A 15849-nucleotide genomic window follows, 5' to 3' on the forward strand; every position below is an offset into this window, starting at 1 on the left:
CTGTAATCTGTGGCGACTTCAATTCGGTTTGAATTAGAAATCTATAAAGCCACGTGAGATCTGGGTACTATTATTCTTTACACCTGCCAGCTTTCTCTCTACATTGATCAGTTACTTTGTAACGGTTTGCATTTTTCTGTACGAGGCACCCTGCTATTATTATGAATTCCACTAATGAGCTAACTGCTTTGAAGCGGCGGTTGGGCATGCTCTAGCCAATGGGATTACACTATAAAATCTGAAGAGATGGACACTTAAATCGGATTTATATCAGCTATTGTCATCATATTCGTAATTTTGGGCACAGCCTTATTTGTAGCTAAAAAGAGGTGTTATAGTATTAACAGTAACGTATCCCTCATGTGCTATGTTAATTAAATATTGTTTTATTATGTTACTATAAAAATGAAAAAAGCCTTGATTTAGTCATGGAGTTATTTATAAAGAATAATTTGTCTGGCTAGTAAATAAATGTAATTATCTTTACTGAAATTCTAAAATAACTATATCATAAAAGCACAGAATTTGGCACATCTACTTTGCCCATTTATTTTTACTATTACTAATAACTATGTATAAATATATAAGGGGGCAATACAGAGATCACTCCCAGGACCTATTTATACCCAGGACTGGATCTATAACAAGGGGACATCCTCTACGGCTGGAGGAAAGAAGTTTTCTAGACCAGCACAGACGGGGGTTCTTTACAGTAAGAGCGGTGAGATTATGGAACTCTCTGCCAGAGGAAGTGGTAATGGTAAACTCAATAAAAGAGTTCAAAAGGAGCCTGGACGTGTTTCTTGAAAGCAATAATATTACAAGTTATGGATATTAGATTAATAGGGACAGAACGTTGATCCAGGGATTTATTCTGATTGCCATATTTGGAGTCGGGAAGGAATTTTCCCCCTGGTATGGGGCAATTGGCATCTGCTTCATAAGGGTTTTTTGCCTTTCTCTGGATCAACACAGTTGGCACACAATAGGTATATAGGTTGAACTTGATGGACTTTGGTCTTTTTTCAACCTTATGAACTATGTTACTATGTTACTATTGTAAAGTTCTTATGCTGACAGTTCTGTCTTAGTTATGGAATTTCTCTGATTAGTATGTAATCATTCAATTAAATAAATGAACTGAGCAAAAAGGAAAGTGGTATTTCTGGAGGACTGGAGGTAAACACCTCCGGGTTTGAGGTAGTGGACAGGGAGGTAATAATAATAATGTATAATAACAATGCAGGTTTTTGTTGACAGCCTGATCTCCCATGCAGTGGCAGAATTCAGCTTTCATATGCAATAAAGTACATGTAATGCATGGAGCATCCCTTTAAGAATATCTGTTACATGTGTATCTATTAGTGTTTACACCATTTCTGTATCATTTTCTCAGTTATATGAACATACTTGATACTTAGTACATAAATCCTTAAATATAGAGAAGAAGGGGTTCAAGCTACTTAATCTCTGAATATATGTTATGGGCTTGAGTAAGATTACGCCTTAACCACCAAGGTCATTGAGCAAAAAAAAAAAGGAAATATGCAATGTAAATATAAAATGTTGCATCCTTTGTTAAATTATAAACGATTTACTTCTGCCTTTTGCACATTTAATAGCAAAGAATAAAATCTGCGTTAGTTATAACGTTTCACCCCACTGAGTTCTTTCTGCACTATGAAGGGTCAATCCTGTGAACCTCAAGAAAGGGTGCATTAGCCCCTTTACTGGATATCATTTTAGCAATATAAATATACACTACACAGGGTTAACTCAGCCTTGCTCACAGGTGCATTTCTCTAGGGTTGGTCCCTAACAGCGTTGCTACGTCCAGCCGCATATTCCATTTTTATGCCAGGCATAACCATATTTGTTCAACATCTCCTGCAAGCAAAACAGATCTCCACTTATTCCACTTACTATCATACAAATTAAAGTGCATATGATGGCTGGAGTGTCCCTGCAAAATAATTAAATTGTATAAATAAATAGTAAATTTAAAACTTGGTCATCCCAGGCATAGAGATACTTTAGAAATGTGTTAGGGTAACTGGTGAAAGCAATGAAGCACTGTAGGTTGACAGCTTAAATACTTTTTAATGGAGAAGCACATCACATCACAATTTCTAAAGCAGTACAAATTTGCCTTACGTATGATAACATGGTAAAGGGATTTATGAAGCCAGTAAAAATTTGTGTCCAATTCATGCTGGCTGCAAGAAGTCTGAAATTGCAGTTTCCCTTGGCAGATACAAAACCTATTAAAATGATGCATGCTTTGCAACCTTTTTATTACTGTTTGTCATTTTTAATAAATAATATCCCAGTAGTGGTGCTATAGTTTATTTTCAAATTAATGAAAATGACTTGAGAAATGTCCATAGATAACACTAGCGCTTCTAACATATATTCTAGGGAAAAACAAACAACAACAACAAAAAAAATGTATTATTTATTTATTTGTTTATTTTTAAATGCAAAATAATTATTTGTGCAAATAATTAAACATTTGCCTTAGGTTTTGGCACAGTAATATATCAATTGAGCAAGAGCGTAATGAAACATTTTACTGGACTGCAATATTATAACAGCATTTACCAAGGAAGAATCATTTTTCAATGAACATAGTAATTGAAAAACAAATTGGCACAAAGATGTTACAGTGAAGGGATCACCATGGCCATGGGTCCCAGGAGTCATGATAGTGTGCAGGAAGATCTCCACAGGTCTCTCTTGTCCTTCTTCGTGTGTTGTATACATAGTGAAACTCAGTAAGAAAAATGGATATAGCAATATTAGCTAAAGAAAAAATGGAGTCTTTAGTTAATGTCATATAAGGTCTCCGGTTCCATTCCATCTTATAAAAAGAGAGGTTCAGGAAGCTCATGTGACTTTACCTCTTTTTTCTGTGTCGGTCCGACTAAAGCTTCCATGTTAAAACTAAGGGGATATATATAATAATATAGTAATAATATAACCCAATTTTCTATGAACCTCTTTATTCGTAGACCATGCAACTGGACAACAGAGCTGGTCAACTGGTGCCGCACAAGCCAAGTCATAGGCTTGCCTGATGAAAGAATACAGAATGTCCAAAATTCAAACATAGAGGGAAACACTGAGCCACCTTGGATCTGGCTCACACTTCCGAAAATCCAACTTCAGCGCAGAAGAGGTCAGCGCAGGCCAAAGACTCAACCCATCTAACAGATAAGTGTAAGAGAAAGGAGGGGATTAGCAGCAGCAGGAGGCCGCAGATTTTTAAGGATGGTGTGACCATTAACACAGTACTTGTGCTGACGCATCCTACTACTGTTCGCCACACTATTGTTGTCCGCTGTGCTGCAAACAGGAGCATCTTCATCTGCCTGTTCATGATTCAATTTAACTTGTATTACCAGTATTATCCTCCTCATTCATGCAACATTTTCACTTAAAATCTCTTTCAATGAACTTGACATTACATATACAGTATATATATATATATATATAGAGAGAGAGAGAGAGAGAGAGAGAGAGAGAAACAGAGACAGAGAGAGAGAGTGAGAAATTAGCATAACAAAGTTTCTTCAGGAATTTAAGAAAAATGCTAAATTCTAGGTAAAAACATTAAAAGCCCCCAAAATCTTATTTTACAACAGCAGGTCTCTTGTATATTTCCATAAGCATGGCTGCAGTCACATACTACATACAGTGGCAAATCCCACTAAAATATAATGTTTGCAATAATGAGTTTACCTTTGTTCAGTTTTTATTATACTTCAAATTATTTAAAGTATCTGAAGAAAAGGAGAGCATTTGATCACAAAGACTTTTGCACCCATTTGAGCACTTGCTTTTTTCTAGATTTGCGATTTCTTTACGATTTTCAACCACATCTGCAGCCAAAATACGCAGGCATCTGAAATGTGGCTTCAGATTAATGGCATGGCAAGGAAATCTATTATTTGCTTCGCAACACCAGACCACACTTCAATCCAGAGTACTTATATTTGACTCATTTCAAATATAAAATACCTATGGAACCCCCTGTTATAAATTTTAAGTACTTCTATTTTTCTTTTTCGAAATTTGCATTCCAGGAACATTCAAAGTAAATCTCCCACTGGTAAAAATTGCTACGCTTACAGCTAGTATAGTACTTTAATTTACTATTTACAGTGACATTTATGTGGATAAGTATACAACTCCTCAGAGTCCAAGGACTGAGCTTAAACCCTTCAACATCAACAAAGCTGTACCACAGTACTGAACATTTTCATGTAAAACCAATATGCTAGGTAGAGGTTTGATTCAGATTCAAAAAATTCCTTTTATACACACTATAGAAGGATAGAGCAATATATTATGTCCCATATATTAACATTACATCCAGATATATTAATGGGCCCTTGGTAAGTCTGTGGTTGTGGGCCTCCAATGCATCCATCTTTTCACCATTCTTTTTAGTCTCCTCTTCTTTACTCTCCAACAATCTTAGCAAATCTCTGCTTCCATCTCAGTTACCTTAGAAGAGTAAAGCAAAAAATACCAATTTTGGATACACAACTGACTTACCATGGGCCCCTGAGCAATGCATGGACCTTGGACCACCGTCCTTTTTTATGTTGCCTTTGAATACCACCATTGATACTGTCTATGTCTGCCTATGTAATCAACCAGTTAATTTAGTGCTTATACTGAAGAATCTCGGAAAATGTCCAACTGAGACATAACTGTCTGAATTTTATGTCTTATAATCCTTTTTATCATATACTGAATGGGGATTTTACAGCTGTGTGTTGGGCATAGACCTTTTTCTGATTCAATAAATATTCAACTTAAACAGATGCTTTGCATGAAGTTATGTTGAATCAGATGAGCCTCTTCAACAGACAAGGTTCCTTGGAGAAAAAGGGATCTGTTCGCTCTGCTCTCGATCTTCTTAAAAGTACTGAATATGCTTTTTAGCTAGACTGCTGAGCAATGCATTAGCTACACAACACTAGACTCTGGTGGTTCCCATATATAAAAGCTATATAACCAAAAAATGTTGCACTGGAGTAAAAATCACATTAAAAGCTAGAAATAAAACCACAGGAAAAGAGCAATAACTTCTAGGCAGATAGGTGTTTCCTGCCAAGTGTGTCCAATGAAAGAGCTTCTTATTTGGAGAATTCCACTGTGTTCATACCACTCCTCTGCCTTCGCTACCTTGCAGAAGAATGTCTACATGTGCCCTAGCGTGGGGTTTTTCGGGGAATGATACTTTAACTTGTAGCTGACTTGCAATTCAAGTCAAAATTGTGACTGTGGTTATATGGAGTGACCAGGAATATTGACATCCTTGAAGTGTACTACTCTCCAGTCAAGGGGTTAATCTGATTAAAGTGACTGGACTGAAGACGTATGCATCTGCACACTACAACTCACACATTCATTCATAAATGAGAAGCTGTTCAGGGGATGCAAATGTCAATGGCTTACAGTTTTGCAAGTTACGGTCACGTTGATGAAAGTTGACTTACAACTCTTTACACAATTCGCAAGCAACTCTAAAACAAAGCGACAAAAACCATGCCAAAACCAGGGGTCCCTTGGAACTCTACTTTTTTCTTGTCTTTTCTATGCATTTGAAGTGGCAGTAGTCGACATGTTGAACTTTTGTCCAACTTGTGTGAGTTTGCTTCTGCAAACTTGCCGCAATTGCCAACTCACATACACACAACTGTTAGCGAAAGTATATTATCACAAATTGTTTCACGATTAACTGACATGCTCACGTAGTCCATAATCAAAATATAAATTCTGTTTTGAGTGTAACAGAACATTAAATCCTATTGTATATTTGGATCTTATCAGGTTGTCTATGTTTTTTTTAGGTGAATAGAAAATGGTCCTAAATACTGGTTTTTTGGTATTACTACAGGGATTTGGGAAACAAAATTCAGCCAACACTCCCGCTAGAAATTCTTTATAAAGGACAGGCATTTTAGATTATAACCCAACAATGAGCTCCTTGTTAATTTTCACTATTTCTTTTATTTTAAATTGTACTTTTGTGTTCATTTTTTCTTATTTTTCTTCTTGCTAAATCTCACAAACTGGCACTGCATAGGAAACAGCATTTACAATGTAAGCTAAGATGCCTTACAATGGATGTGCGTACGTTTTAAATAGTGTTTCAATTGGCTTTAAAAAAATATTATTCGACTTACAGAATAACAATTGGCAGATAGTTAATGTTACTATGGAAACGATAGCTGTGTTTCCAGGTTGGATGACAATTGATTATGATTACTTTTTATTTTTCAATGCCAAATGACGTTTATACAAAAATAGGTGCTTTGACTGATAAATCCTGATCATTTAAAGAAGCAATTTTAATCTAGTACATTTTACACGAAACAGGACATGTTGTTTCAAACAAATATTAAGCCTTTGACAAAAAAAAGTGTGTTTTGGTTTATTACGGCTAGCATCATCTGACCTTTGGGTGGTTAGAATTACAAAGATCACAAAACCATAAATCTACTGGGCCATGTATGTACTGGATGTGCAGGGCTTGGTTCTGCCACAATGCTATTTTTCACCTGCTGATTCTGGCTTTCCATACAGCTCATTCAGCCACCATGCATCTGGGCTGACAGATACTCTGATTACCCCAGCACTAGTTCTGAAGAACTCTGTCCTATTACAGAGATAAAGATATGGGAAACAAACTAAATAATATATCAAAATACTTCAGCCACCCAGAGTGCCTTAAAGATTAGAATATCTCTTACAAATTATCCAGCAGCACCAACCCCCCCCCACTAGGCAAGTGCTGCTGGTTCTACTTTACTTTACTAGGCAGGATATGACATCATTTCCCAGAGCTAAGATATGATATACATAATATAACACTGTGCATGTGCGAGTGTCAGCATATGGTGTTATTGAGAGCGTGTGTGCGTGTTCGGTGTTGAGGTGTCAGGGGTGGGGCCTAGGGTTATTGGTGTCTGGAAGAGGGAGAGAAGGAGCAGGAGAAAGAATGTGTGTGTAGGTGTTCAGTGTTGTGTATGTCTGCTCTTGTAAGATGTGCTTATGGGACGACTGAAAGGTGGAGCATGGGTGGAGCAATGGCATGGACATGTGGTGCATTGATGGGAGGGGCATGGGGGCATGCACTGGGCCCCAAGATTTCTAAAGGTGGCCCTGGGTTCCCAGGTATGGATATTTGGGACCTACAGAAGGGACAGTCCTCATACCTTAATAAGTTTTTACTAATGTTTATTATTAAAACACACTTTTTATAGCATGTATCTATGAAAAAAAAACAATTAAAGCAAAATATAAAAAATATTATTTGATTAGGAGACTAAAGATAAAAAATAATACATTTAATTTCAATTTAAATACAATTTACAAATATATTTACATATTCATTTAGAATTTATAGGTTATTTACCATAGATATTTTAGTTTTTTTTAAATTCATTTAAACTTTGAAACCAGTGGAATATATAGACTAAATGTATTTTCGAAGCATGAATACAGAGGTGTTTCAGCCAGCCATGGATGCTTGCTTTTAAACTACTCATGCTCGACAAAGATCACTACATTTTACAAACATAATCTTCACTAGGGCACAATTCTTATATTCTGTTTTAATAATAGTGACAAGATCTATTCTTATAATTATTGTAATTAAGTTGCAGCCTCCCTTACCATGAAATGTAATTACGAAAACAGACATTATCCACATTTATAGATCTTTTATAATAAACAAGCAAGTCTGAAAATGATCTTTTTATTTATCTGGAAACACCGCATACACTATTTACTATATTATGTACCGTTTCACGTCCACAATTCACTGATATCATGTTCTTACATTGTGTACCTAAAGAATTATTTTAGATATATTGATGTCCACCCTAAATATAGCTTGCAGAAGTCCTTTCTAATAAAAAAACAGCTTGAGCTGAAACTAGACTAGATAAACATCTTGAAGGCCATTAAATATTTACAAGTGCTAAAAACCAAGCACAAAGCATCACTCTCAGGTCGCCATAGAAAGAGAACGTTGCGTGATTAGGCTCCATGTTTCAAAGCAAGTACTTTTTCTCTTTCATTGTGTGCTGTTTTAGTAGTCATAAATATTTTACGTATCCTAAAGCTCTTTGCCATGGTCTGATTTAACAACTAATTGCACACCAAAGCATGAACAGTACTTACAGTAAAATATGAGATAATAGTGTATATGTCTGTTTACACACACATATAGAAATGTATTTTTTCAATAGATATATGGCTAGGCAGACAGATAATTGTTGTTTTTAATATATAGTATTTAAGGCACAAATACAGTATACCTGTAGAGGCAGAGCAGCAGACGAATAGTTAAAGATTAAGAGGGAAAAAAAGGTACAACAAAGAAATACGTATACCTTTTCATCAACTTTAATTAGATAGAAAAATCCGGACTGAAAAGCTGCTCTAAACTGGGTCGGGTACTGCAGAAGAGTGTCAAGTATACATTATGCTAGGCTGTTAGCCAAATTGCACATTTGTGGAACCAACTAAAGACCTGATCCAGCAAATCAACACATCCTTCATAAGTCCTAACTTATTTATGGGACTTGTTAATAAAGTCACTTATTTGTTTCATATTTCCTTTTCTTTCCTTTTGTAGACATAAAGTAGACTAACAGCACCCAATGTTGACATTTACTCTATTAATGGTCGTGATATAAATATTTTTGTGTGAGGGAGCTTAGGCACTGTTATGATTGATCTCCTTATATGAAATGAACATTAGTTGTATAGGTCTGTGTGTGTGTATATATATATATATATATATATATATATATATATATATATATATATTGTGGTAAAGTGTATGGGAGAGTGGTTGATGGGATATGTATCTCACCTGGTTTCCTCAGCCAGGCATGGTAGCAAACCCAGGAGCCCTCAGGTGAGGCTTCCTAAGCTCATTACTGGGGAGGAAGCCTTAAAAGAGAGGGCTGTTAGGTTTGAAGGGGAGAGGAGAAACTGAATGAAGGAGCAGCTACAGCCAGCGCTGCAGCCCACCAGGTATGAAGCTTTACCTATGGAAAACCTGTTACTTTGCATTGTGCCAGACCTTAGGCTTGTAGAGAGGTATCCGGATGTTTAGTTAGAGCCGGACAGGCTTAGAGTTTGTTTTGTTTACAAGGTGCTCTGTGCCTACAGCATCCAAATAAACACGCTTTACGTTTGAAGCCTGTGTGAATACAGTCATTGCCGCCCCATGCGTGAGCTGTTCCCTACAATATATATATATATATATATATATATATATATATATATATATATATATATACATACCAGGGCCAGACTGGGATGATTGGGCGGCCAGATAGTGTTGTTTGCGGAAGGGGTCAGGGGCAGTCAAATAATGTTTGGGGAGCTGATGAATAGTGTTGTGAGGGGGAGGGATTATGTAGATTAGCATTGGATTCGTACAGAATGCCGTTTTAATGAAATTTGCATTCTTCAACAATTTGTACAAGGAAGAACCCCAAAGTAAACAAACAAAAGCAAGCAAAGGGTGGAAACTTTGGCCACACCCTCTCGTCTGATGCTCCAATAGGGGGAGAGGATGTTCCTGGAAGCTCCATTATTTTGCGAAAGTTCATGGGAGGTTATTTCTGGCAAAAGGGCAGAGCCTCCAGGCACACCCTCGTCTAATTAGGGAGCAGATGTGCCCAGAATCGCCGCCATTATATTTTAATATATATATATATAACATGAGTTTGTTCCTAACTGTATGGTATGTTGTGGCTGTCTACTTTGATGAAAGCATACCAAATCAACACATTCGCCATTCAGACATTATTGAGAAATTTACTGTATAGTACATTTTAAATCAATATTTGTAAGCAACTCTTCAGTAGGTAAGATGATTACAGTGGAAAAATATTGATTGGTAATGATATCTAGTAGATAGAATAGCGCTGCAATCTTAACCAGTTATTACATATACAGAAATGTACAAGAGCATTTAGGATGCAGAATATCAGTGTCAACGTGAACATTCTAAATATAAAAAATATATAAAACGGAATGCACAAAAATAAAATTATTGTGCATGATACACATTAATTTCTATTTATAACACTAAACCATTTATACAAAATATAAATAAAATATAAAAATTCCACTGAAATACTAGTAGTGTTAATTTCAATGGTTAGGTGTACATAAAAGACCTTGACAATCTAATGAATTAATCTCATCATTTAAATATACTTAATTCTGTACTAATGAAAAATGCAAATTCAAAGCATTTCAAAGGCCCCCGCCTCCGAGTTTGAATCTTCAGTAGCCTAAAATGCGCTATATGCCTTTAAGAAATGGAGCGCCAGGATATGGCATCAGCTGGCACAGCCTCCATAGCCTAAATAGGTTGGTTGGGGAGATCAAAGATCTCTCTTGTAACCGTTCCATTGTCTGGTGGGACACTGGGGGCTTTATCACCCAAGAGAGCGACATGCCCTAGGCCTTGGCCTAGTTGGCCTAGGTCAGGATATGCCACGGGATACAGATGGGCAAAAAGATTGGACCATATTCTAAAAACAGCATATCATGGAAGGTACTTTAGTACAGAAAACTATGTATTCCCATTATAGTTTCCATTTGAAGTGCCGTTTATGTGACATCATAATGAATGCAATGTTTCATAATATTAATTGGGTTGTCACAAGGGTTCTATTAATTCAAAAGTTACTGCAAGAAAATTGTGATTTTTTAGAATAATTTTATCAAACCACCCAATATTTCAAATGGCCAAAGAGGGTGAAACCTCTTTCACTTGGAGTGACCAGAAACAATTCTTTACCACAACCTTTTATGTAATTGTATTACCTGTTAACATATATAAATATATATATTTCACATGCACACACCTTCACATACACATAAAGCAGACATAAGCAGTTTCAGAAAATTAACGTCTCTATTACCATGCATGAGTAGATTCACAGAATTAACCCCTCTATTATGAGACATTACACACACAGTCACACAAACAGACAAACACAGTCACATATACACACAGTCACACATACCTGGTGCTGGCTGCAGCTTACACTGAGCTTGATGTAAAGGAGGGACTCGGCCTATCAGGAGAGGTGTCTGAACTTTCAGCCAATCAGGAGAGTTGAGAAGTCTCTACTGATTGCCTGAGACCTCCTTCACTCAGGGACAATGCAGGTCTTATTGCGGGACTGTCCCGGGCGATCTGGGACATGTGCTCACCCTACCTAGTTGTAAATATGTTAAGAAACCTTACTCTGTCTTCCTGCATTTTTTTCTTTCCTTTGTTCTTTGGCATACTTATTTGCCATATACATGGGAAATAATGGAACGGTTCAAATTCTCAAAACATTGTAATTTTAAGAGAAATGCATCAAAATAATCATTAAGTCTTTTTTATCTGAAACAAATATTGTATGACTAATATTATCATATCATTTTTTCCTAAATAAAACAGCTTTTACCATCAGTCATACCCTACAATTTGCTAAAGTATTAAGTTACAAGAAGTCCACCTTTTTATCCAATTACAAAAAAAAAAGTTTAATGCTTAACAAATTACGGGATTAGTACAACTATGTTCTTTTGTGTTTGGAGAATATTCTCAACAATTTAATGTGAAATAAAAATCCCCCGGATCAAAACAGTTTTATACACCATCATTAAAACAGCAGTTGGAGTGTTAGGTTGGCAAAGAGGTAATTTCTAGTTTGAATACACATAGAATTCATGTACGAGGTAAACAGCTAAGAATGTGACGCTACATGCTGCACGTATCATAGCTATGAACAGACCAAAAACAATGGTGTATTTACCTCTGGGGCTGCCCTATGCCCCTAGTGCCCCCAGTCCCCTCCACCTCCGTGGGTGGCATCTACAATAAGGGGTGCTGCCTACCTTTAAGAAAGCGAACGCTGGGACATGTAGGCAGTGCTGAGCTGGAACAACTTCCATATCGTAAATAGGCTGTTACGGAAATCAAAGACCCCCCTCCCCCCTGTAAACGGCCCGTTGTGGGGCAGGAAACCGGGGGGGGGCTTGACATCACAGGTGCTTAGCATGTTACCCAGAGCGTTCAGTGAGCGCCGTCCCAGGGACCAACCAGAGATTTACCTGTGAGACAGGCTGAGCTAACCCTGTGTAATGCATAGTTATATTGCTTAAATGGCATCCAGGAAATCTCATTACATATGCACTATGCAGGAATAACTCAGACTTTTTTGCACGAGAGGTTCACAGGATTGGCCCTTCATAATGCATAAAGAAATCAGTGTGGTTAATCGTTACCTTAATGCCGCCTGTATCCAGGCATAACATGTTCTAATGCATTTATACTTTAAGCAAATATTATGTCTGCTCGGGAGCGACCAGTGGCGTTGCTACAGGGGGGCAATTGCCCCTCCTAGGATATTCCTTGCCCCACCTGTTGCCCCCCTGCCGAATTTGGAGTCACCCAGGACAGTCCCGCAATGGGACTTTAACCCCTTGACTGCTAACGACGGCATGGTGCCGTCGCTAGCAGATCCATATCTGCTATGCTATGTTTCCATACATTATTTATGTATACCTGCAAATACAGGGTTTGTATGTCTTGTTCAGTTGATTAATACCTGCAATGCTGTTTCCATGTATTTATTTGATCTATACTTGCAATGCTACATTTCATATATTATTATTGTATACCTGCAAATACAGGATTTGTATGTCTGATTCTGTTTATTTGATATATACCTTCAGTGCTTAGATCAGTGAATTTCAATTGATCTATACATGCAAAGCTGGGTTTGTGTGTTAATGTGTTGATCTATACCTCCTATCAGCAGCAGGATATAATATTTATATATATATATATATTTATATATATATATATCGGCAGCAGGGACTAATATTAATATATATGGGCAGCAGGGGCTAATATATATATATATATATCAGCAGCAGGATCTAATATTAGGCCCTGAAATCATTTAGTGCAAAAGTTAAGGTATTGTGTTGTTTAAAGGATTTTAAGGATTACTCGTACTAAATTGTGGCTTCAGGCTTCCCATGTTGAATGATCAAGTATTGTATTGTCCAATAACAAAAGTATCATTCCATAGCACATTACTTTTGGCAATATATATATATATATATATATATATATAAAAATATATATACCGGTGTGTTAAATATATCTGTTTTTTCAGTGGTATGATTTAATGGTGGAAATTATTAATGCCCCCCCCCCAGTTTGACTGTGGTATCTTGTGTGTCCCCCCTATATATTGTTTCTAGAGTCGCCACTGGGAGCAACGATAGCATTTAAGTAGCTCTATAACTAACACAGACTTTATTCTTTGCTATTACATGTGCCAAAGGCAGAGGTAACATTTCTAAAATTCCATTATTGTGCTGTTTCCTTTCTTAAAAGAGTATTCATTTTTATATAATATAATATTTTATACAGCTGCATTTTAGCCATTTGTATAGGCAGGGAAAGTATATCACATGACTGCCGACAATGACTGCATCCCGGTCTGCAGAAGCTTAATGGAAGAATACGAAACCCAAGTCTTCTTCAATATCCCTTTTATTATATATATAAATCCCTCATGGCCTCTTAGACATGCGGGGTCCTTGTATATACTGTACCGTTGGCATTGAAAAAACATGATGCCAAGGGGAAAATAATGTTTTCAGCGTGATGTTTACTTTTTTGGAGAATTATACAGTTGGTCATTGATGTTAGAAGTCTCACAAAGTACATTGTACTATTGTAGGTTAGATAAAAGTAAACATTTTTACATTATGTTCTGCTTATTTATCAGAAACTGTAGTCCACTAACTGAGCTCTGTGGCATGTTAAGAAAACACACCTTAGATTTGTCACTTCATTCTATCTTCCAATAGTTTAAACACATAAAATATCACAACATCGAAGAGGTTTTTGTTTTTTTTTAGCTTCTATGGCAACAACATTTTTTTGTGTTTCCTTTTGCATAACATGGCAATTCAGCTGAAAAATTACGAAATTGAAATAAATACATGCGTGAAGCATTTTATTAAACCGTTCTGGTAATCTTCTAGCTTCTGATGCTGCATGTAGTTATAAAAGTGTTAAATTCAGCAGAGTAGGTGGAACAGCACCTTTAATCAATGAACTATTTACTATGATAACAAACATTTTGTTCTGTGAAGACAAAGCACTTTTAATCACCATCTATTCTATTTAAAAATGTATCCCCTGGGAACAATACTCATGGTACCTTACAATAGTTCAAGCTATTGGGAACAGCTTCTGACCCATATATGTAGCTCTATTCATTACTACACATATTATATATATATATATGTCCTAAAAGGCCAATAACATTTGGATTTTATGAATGAGTTGTGGGCCACATTAACTTTATTACCACTTAAAAGTTCACCACATATCTGCATGGGACTGAACATTTTCTGACGGCACTAAATCAGCCTGTTAAGTCAGCTATTCTGGCAGACACTAGTCATTAATACGAGAACATTTTGAAAGTTCACGTACCAAGACACATTTATAAAGCTACAGATGCACTTGGACCTGCCATTGTCCAGAGAGGTACACTTTGTAAATAATCAATGTACTGTATTTTATTAAGCTATAAATATCATCAAACACAGAGAGACCAAGTATTTTATTTGGGCAAATAGGTGCATTGCTTAGTTACTGAAGTTAGAAAATCGGACTTTGGTTATAAGTGGTATTTCAGTAGTACCTGTATTTAAAATGACATGTCTATATTATTTATGAGACAGGGGTGTACATGTTTACATTCTATTGTCAAATCCCATCAAAGCAAGGGCAGCCATTGCATGGAGATGTCCTAGGCCAGCACCTTGGGTCCCTGCCTATCTGGGGCATATGTGACCTTCACAAGTAGGTCACACAGCAGTAACAGAGGGTAGACCAGTAGCAGTGAGTGTAACAAAATCACAGTTTGTATATGATGTTATTTTTTAATGGGCCTTTGAATGAGCAGTTTTCAGGTTTGCTATGATGCAAAATAACTACATTTCATTTTATGTACTGTTGACATTTGACTATTTACATGAATGGTTATCTATAGAAGTATGATTCTCCTAGTGGGACATGGCTGATCTTACCTGAAGAGCCACCTGGTAGGGCTCAACTGCAGAGAGACAAACAGCACAAACCTGAGCTTAAGTAATTTTACATCTTACTATGAACTTTGCTCCACTAAAAGGTATCCCAAACCTCTGTGAGCTATCTTCCCTGAGACTAAAATCCATTTTGTGTTCTCAGTGAATTTCCTGATGTTAGGCAGTCCTACTCTTGCCGTACCAGCATATCATAGACTATTTTATTGTTAGTTTTCACTGCTTCTTTAATATTAATATAATTGACCTGCGGCTAATACTGGAGATGATGTTCAGTTCTGGCACACATTACTACATTATACATCATTATTTCGCAAATCTTCCACATGGACTCCTTGGCTTGTTTTAAAGAACATTTGCTGCCAAATACCATGGGTCACCAAGCAATAACGTGTTATAATATAATAGAACAAAAAGCAATTTAATGTGAACCAATAAGAATAGATTAAGCTCAATATTATAGAAATTATTTCCCTTTGGCATCAAAGATATATATATATATATATATATATATGATAGCTATTTTTATAGTATGTGCCTTGATTTCATACACTGTAAATGCTAATGTACTGTAAACATATATTGTAAATGCTAATGTACTGTAGAGGTTATTCTGCTTAAAATATTCTACTATGGGTACATTAAACATGTATTATATTACATATC

The 15849-nt window shown here is 36.4% G+C and overlaps 1 protein-coding gene across 3 annotated transcripts in view; it reads right to left on the minus strand.

Annotated features, from left to right (window-relative positions):
• The window catches only part of LOC149303174 (neurexin-1-like), a 619545-nt gene that overhangs the window by 590473 nt on the left and 13223 nt on the right, over nt 1–15849 (minus strand). The gene's annotated exons all lie outside the window — the stretch shown is intronic.

Source organism: Sceloporus occidentalis, unplaced genomic scaffold, assembly GCF_023333645.1.
Source record: "Sceloporus occidentalis isolate IW3139 unplaced genomic scaffold, rSceOcc1.0.p SCAF_15, whole genome shotgun sequence".
Lineage (NCBI taxonomy): Eukaryota > Metazoa > Chordata > Lepidosauria > Squamata > Phrynosomatidae > Sceloporus > Sceloporus occidentalis.